Raw genomic sequence first — 7,616 nt, 5'->3', positions numbered from 1 at the left:
TAACAATAGCTTTGTAAAATCTAAATAGCATCGATTAAATCGATATTTTGCTACAATTGAAGAATAAAATTCGATTTGAGGGAAAAAATCATGGTCACTGTGATACAATTTTGAAGTTCGATATCGAGTAGGATTCTAATTCAAAGCCCGATAGAGATCCAAATGGCGACTATGACAATCATGCTTCAACACTGAGGCTGATGAGGTATTATTGGCCGATATGTCGATTTCAATGTCGACAGAGTTGTAATCAACATAGAGGCAAGCTATGATGAGTTCATTTCAGTCATTGCTCGACAATTAGCTATAAATACCTCTGTTAAAATAATGCAGATCAAATATAGAGTCAATGACAAGTGCTCTCCCATGAAATTCACAATAATATGGGGCTACGAGTGTATAAAAAGGAACTACAAGGAGTTCGGAATGTATCCATTATGTATAACACTGAAGGAATTCGCACTGGATTGGAATACGACAGACGAGAATAATATTGCAGGGTCTTTTGAAAATACACAATATAACCTGCTACAATTACCATACAACGTTAATACATTCAACGTTGTTCCCGAGAAAGTAAAGTTGCTTGAGGTTGATGCATGTGATGACATTGGTGGTTGTGAGTATTTAATAATATCAGACACATTACCTAAAAGTATTGAGGTCGGTCATACTTACCAAGACAAAGATACGATCGTTAATGCGATGAAGCATTATGCAGTATAAATTCTAATTCAGGGTAAAATGGTCATGTAAAAACATGTAATTACTTTTGACAAATATACAAATATAATACCATCTTGACTTTGTATTAACATGCAAAGAAATGTGTTTAATGTTCTATTGTGTTTCTTATAATTTTAATGAATGAATCCTATAGCATTGGTTTTGTTGTTTAAGCATTATATGTATGGCTACTGTATGTAATTTGTGTATGGTAAGTGTATCAATTTCGCATGATGGTTGAGTAAATATATTTTTGCCAATTAAGCAGTGCATTAAAGGAATTTTACTTTTGTATTACAATTTTATGATTTTTGTATGTTATTTGAATTGCATCAATTTTATTGTTTGATTTCTTAGCTACTGCCTGGAGTGCCTCAACGAACATTGTGCATGGAAATTTAAATCTACAAGCCTGCATAAATCGACCATGTTCAAGGTAAGGGAATTCAATAATGTACACACATGCTCGTTGGTGGATAATACTTATACATGTCGGCAAGCAATTGCCAAGGTTGTTGGGAGTACTATCATGACCAAATATGCAGATCCTAAAACTATATACACACCGAAGGACATACAACTCGACATGCTGAAGGAACATGGTGTGAACTTAACATATATGCAGGCTTGGAGAGCACAACAAAATGCTTTCCAAATGTTGAGAGGTGATCCAGGTGAGTCCTACAACCGGCTACCTAGATATTTATATATGTTGAAGAAGACTTACCCCGGATCAGTTGTGAGGTTGGAAAAACAAATGAGGGGTGCTTTGTGTATGCATTTGTAGCACAATAGTATTGTAGGCCTATTATAGTTGTGGATGAAAGCTTTCTCAAATCTACATATAGTGGGACTATACTAACTGCAAGCACAATAATCGTTCAACTCCCTTTTCATCAATACATTAATCATCTGATGTGTGCACATATATTAGGCGGCAAATCGAGGTAGTATCCAAAACATGATTCCCTAAACAATTTAAACTATTTACTTGGCAAATCTTTCTTGATGTGTTCTAGTACTTTAATATTTGTGTATGATTGCCAATGAGTTGTGAACCCTCCTTGACAAAGAACTTTGGTCTCTGAATTAACCAGCCAAATAGTAGGATAAATCTTAAAAATTGACATGCAGTGACGCACATGTCAAAAATATAAAATCAAGACACAAGTATATACAAAAAGATGTATTGTTAAACGATAGTATTAAAAGTAAAATTGCATAAATATATGAACTTGATAAAATAAATTCATTTGTAATACATTATGTCACACCCCTTTTCTACCCAGAAAGATATACATGTATGAATTTGGATTGTTGTGGGTTAAAGAATTTTTCCAATTAAAGTGAAAACTTTAAAATAGGGATTATTTTATTGTTCAGAGTCGCCACTTGGAATTGATTTTTGGGTGTTCCAAGTCACCTTTTATTTGAATTCCTTATTCAAAAAAATTTGACTTTTTTATTATTGGTCTGCGAAAATAAAGTCCAGGTAAGGAATTCTGTTGACCGGGGAGAAAGTGCAAGGCATTCCCCGAGTCCCGTGGCTCTAGCACGGTCGCTTTATTGACTTAAAACTTGGCTTAAATTAATTTTGGACAAACTGTGATTTATATGATTTTCATGTTTTACGTATTCATTTTATCTCTTGATTATTAGAAAAATTAAAGAATATTTTGAATAATAAGATTCATAACTACACTATGCAAGCGAATGTGTGATCGACGAAATTTATTATTTAGTCATAATAGCGCTACGCAAGCGAATCCGCATTCATGGCAAACGATTATTAGCATGTTATTTACTTTTGAAAAATTACTATAGTTATGCTTTGAGGAAAAATTAACTTTTTGGAAATTTATTAAATGTCACTACCGCGCTACGCAAGCAAATCCGCGATTTTTAGCAAAGGATTAACTAAATTAAAAAAATTGACTAAAACTAAAAGATATGGCATGAGATTGTTGAATTAATTTATTAAATGTTAAACATCACGCTACGCAAGCGATTCCATAAGTTTAGCAAAGAGTTCATTAAATTAAAAATTAACTAAGACTAACGAATATGGTATGACATTATTGAATTAATTTATTGAATGTTAAACATCACGATACACAAGCGATTCCGTGAAATTAAAGCGCACCTACTAATTGTCTAGCGCTTAAATTAATAAGAAAGAATTATTAAGTCATTTTAGTAATAATTTAAAAAAGAACTCATTGTTTTTTTTAAAACTACTTCAATAAATTAGGATGCAAGAATAGATGTCACTTACGTTGGTCCTAGTAGAAAACTAAACTTTCATCGCAAAATCTTTTCTTTTCTGTTAGTTTGTAAACTCACTGCCCGATCCTATTTGTATCCATTTGCATACTAATAATAGAGCATAATACTACAAGCCATTAAAAGAAAAGAAAAGAAATACAAATAAAGTAAAACAAAATTAATGCATCATATTCCTTTTAATTCCAAATAAATGACCCCATAACTCAATAAAATCATCCACTCTTAGACATGTAAAATCTATTCACCTTGACCAAATAACAATGGTTTCTAATAAATCTATTGCTTTATATACGGCTAAGCAAACAATTTAATACGAAAATGCAGCAACGAGACTAGACTAAACACCGAACGGACTCAACCTAAAAGACTAAACATTAGTTTAAATGAAACCAAGGATTAATTAATCTAAACTAATTATAGACTATACTTTCTGATTTTTAAAGAAAAACAAGAGTAACATATACTAATCTAATGTACTTACACGTAACGACACTTAGGACGATTAAACAAAGTTTAAGCCAAACAACCTAAGGATAGACGACTAATTAATATAGCTAATACAGAAATACATATACGATCAAGCGAATCAGTAACGACAAAGAAGAACGAGCGGCAAAATTAAATGAAACCTAAACCTAATGACAAATAAAAACAGAAAAAGAAAAGAAGATGGAAGTAGAGCTATACCACACGAGAGGAACGAACGCCGATTCGAGTAGTCATGAGATGCCAAGGATGATGCCGTGACTGCCCGACCTTGAACGGGCGTTTCTTTCTAGCACACGCCAAAAACAAATGAGTTCTAGCGTTGTGCTAAAGAGAAACGAGCGTTTTTGGTCGGGAATAGTCTAAAAATGAAGGGCCACTTGTCTTGGGTGGTCGAGGCAGTGGCGAGTAGTGGTGTGGCGGGCAGCGGGGTGTTCGGGTCGGCAGTGATGGAGATTTTGGGGACATGAGTCGGAGATATTGCGTGAGGAGGAGAAGAGGAGGAAATTGTGCTATTTCGGCGGAGATTGGAGGTGGCGAACGGCGGAGGGTGGCGGCTAGGGTTACGCTTAGGTTTAGATTTGGTGAGATTGAGATGTTTTTGGGAATTTTGAGTGGTATAGGTAGAAAGAGGAGGAAGAGGGAGGAGATGGTGAAAATTTTGTGGTCTTTGGACGACATTCGCCGCCGACGGCGATTTCCGGACTGCGGAGCCACCGTGGGGAGCGGCAGAGAGACAGAGACATGAGAGAGTGATGAGACTCATGAGAGGGTGAGGAGAGAGGAAGGAGAAAAGAGAATATGGAATAAATGGGGGCATTTTTCGGCCTTTTTAGGCTTTAAATATAGTAAAGATTAAATTAGGGCCGTTGGATCAAATGGCTATGGATGGATGAGATTTAATCTCTGATTCTTTAGCTAAAATGACATAATTTCGTCCCGAAACTACGCCGTTTTGCTTGCCTCCTTGGCCAGCCTTATCCGGACCGGGTCAATGTAAATGGGCCACTGATTAGATCCAAATTTTTAGCCCATTTCAGTTTAAAATGAAACTAGCCCAAGCTCATGTTCCATTCTTAATTAAATCCATATATAAATATAATTGTGGGAATAGACAAGGTTATTTGGCACCTCTATTTGGCCAAGGATCCTATTTATCCTTTTTCTCTTTTTTTTTGCCTTTTCCTAATTATAAAATGTCAAAAAGTATATCTAATTCCTTTTTTTTTCCACTTCCCATATATTAAAGTCTTTACAAGAAGTAATTACTTATTAGTTATTGTGCATTATAGTGAAGAATTGTTATTTCTTCAACTATTTTAAATCATATTAGAAAATTTACGTTACACGTTATCACGTCTAAAAACGTTTCATAGTCTGCTCTTCTTCTTCGTAAATGCAGCCTTCCTAAATTCCATATATTCCCTTCTTTTGGGTTCCTCTTCTGCGTGCAATTGTATTTTCCTTTTGTTTAATATTTCTTCTATCCTTGAAACTATTCTTTTTTAACCGGTGAAGATACCTAATGGAGCAGAACAAATTAAATAAGAAAGCTTTGAGAAAGAGAATGAGGACTTCTATGTTCTGGACAAAGATGTTTGATCAGAATAATTTAGTTGGTAAATCAGATGTATGTTTAGTTGCTAATTAACAGCTCTTCTCCCTCTTGTCCTACAACGACTTCTCAGCTTCTTTTTCTCTAAAAAGTGTGTTTCTGCTTTTATGTATATCCCTTTCGTCATTGATCAACAAATAAAATTACCGGGATGAACTTTTAAACTTCTTTGAATTTTACATTAATATTATCATATAGTATAACTTTTTCTCTTCCTTGGTATCCAGATCCCAAACCAAAGGAGATTTTTTTTTGCCTTATTTTGTTTATTGAATTTTGTATCAAATAGTTGTCATCTATCATTTTTTAATTTCTTAGGATGTAGCAGTAGTTTATTTTCAATATCGTGGATGGAGTACTTTGGATTCTTTATTTTTGTCATATGCCTCCACTGTTCCTAGCTTTATTAAAAATTTATCCCCTTTTTCCCCCAATAATTTTTAATAGTGTAACACACAATTTTGTTGATATTTTGAACGTGAATGAGTAACACATGACAACGCCTGATATGTAATTAATGAGAATATTTTCAAGTGATTACTTGTAAAAATTATCAATATTGTGTGATTTATCACGAAATACATGTTATCTTCATATATATAAATTTTTATAAAAATATTTCAGGAGTACTGATTAGATACTAGAGAAAAAAAGTAAAATTTTGAGGATTTTGCAAACGTTTTGGACAAAAAATGGGGGTTGTTTCACTAGGGAAGAAGGAGAGAGAAAGAATTGGATTATATATCTCCTTCTAAAAGAATTCCCCTCTCAATTTGAAGGGATTGATTGGGTGCATGTTGCTAGAAGTTATTTAGAGTAACAAGCGCATTTTTAAGCTTTTGCAGAAAATAAAGGGTATTTCATGGAATAATAAAGCAGAAATTATAGGATATTATATGAACATGATCGTTTGATTCCAAGAATAAGAAGGTGAAAAACTATAAATTTTGGTACGCTAGAGGAACTAAAATTAACCAAAGATAAAATTAAAAAAAAATAACATTCTACTATATATAATAATACCTTTATGTGTCAGTTCTTTATAGTGATGCTAATAATTGTTAGACCAAAACCGCCTCTCCATCCATATACTCCATAAATGATGACTTTTTCTTTGAGATAACACTATAGAATATTATTAAAGAGAGGAGAATTGAAAGAAAAGCGAAAAGAAAAAAAGGTAAAGAAGAGAACAACAACCTAAGTTTCATGCTTACAAGTAGATCACAGGAGGAACTTTCGAAAAATCTATATGCAAATATAATTGTGGGATGCACAGGTCAAACAAATGTCAGACAAAGATATTTATTATGTCTAAAAGCAATAATAGTTCAAATTTTGTTGAAACTTCTTTTCAATTTTTTAGAAACCGGAAAGCTCATTAATGCGGAAAGGGTCAAAATTGTCCTTAAACTATTGAAAATAGAGCAATTTTGCCCTCCGTTTGTTTTTGGTATCAATAATACCCTTACCGTTAATAAACTGGCTCACTTATACCCTCACAACTAACGGTTACTCCACATAGGCACAAAGCGTATTAAGAAAATATTTTTTGGCTGAATTGGATAGATATTATTTTTTTTTTTATTTTGGATGATAAACATAACTGTTCAACCACTCCAAAAGTCACAATGGCTATTGTTCATCCACCGAGAGCCACCAGTACACCCCCATCTTCTTCTCCTTGCAGGTTATTCCAGCTCATGCTATAGAACCAGAGGAAGAGAAAATGAGATAAAAGTGAAAGTTTAGCCGCCAACGTTTACTCCCATTGGAGCTGCTTTCCGTGGTAAATTAATCGTTATTTTACTATGGGTATTTCAATGAACAACTTGATTTTTGTGGTGAAAAACTTGATTTTTATATCAGTAAAAGGGACAACAAACCTAGCCGAAAAGGATGACCGCGCTAGAAAGGCCTCGTCTGCCACATCTAAAGGTTCTACGGTGAGAGTTTATTTTGAGGGCGATATTGCCAGCCAGATCTGAAGCTTTTCTAAGGAAGAAATTTATGATTTTGAAAATGGGTTTGGAGGGTGGCTCATTGGTATTATTTTAGTGGTGACGGGGAAGGTCGGCACCTCTTTTGGTGGGATATTGATGACGAAAGGTCCCTTTTGTTTAGTGGTTGAGCTATCTTATAGTGGTTGATTTTATTTCTTTGTTTTTCTTCTATATCTGCATGTTGAATTTGGTGAACACTTCTGTTAAATGGTCATCTTGTTGTTTGATACTCTTTGTTTTAGTTTTGCAGATGAAGAATTGATTAGATAAGCATTTCACAATTTAATTTGAACTTTACATCTTGAATTTCTAACTTAAAGTTACCTTTTGGATTATTAGAATTGTAACAATTTCAATGAATATCCAGGTGGTGAAAAGGTAGATTTGGCTCTTTGTCGTTGTAGATGGTTTTCTTCCCGGTACAAATTTTCAGGTTGTTGGCCATTGTTATCGTTAGGTTGGAGAATCCCACATGGAGATCCAATTCAGCCAAAAAGTAT

The 7,616-nt window shown here is 33.9% G+C and overlaps 1 long non-coding RNA gene across 1 annotated transcript; it reads left to right on the top strand.

The window, feature by feature from the left end:
• Positions 1-6,637: 6,637 nt before the first annotated feature.
• LOC142163463 (uncharacterized) lies at positions 6,638-7,408 on the top strand. Its single transcript, XR_012694482.1, has 2 exons — positions 6,638-6,902; positions 6,983-7,408. It is a non-coding gene; the product is annotated as an uncharacterized LOC142163463 (long non-coding RNA).
• The last annotated feature ends 208 nt before the right edge of the window (positions 7,409-7,616 follow it).

This window comes from Nicotiana tabacum, chromosome 1, assembly GCF_000715075.1.
Source record: "Nicotiana tabacum cultivar K326 chromosome 1, ASM71507v2, whole genome shotgun sequence".
Lineage (NCBI taxonomy): Eukaryota > Viridiplantae > Streptophyta > Magnoliopsida > Solanales > Solanaceae > Nicotiana > Nicotiana tabacum.
This window is presented reverse-complemented; position numbering and strand designations above follow the sequence as displayed.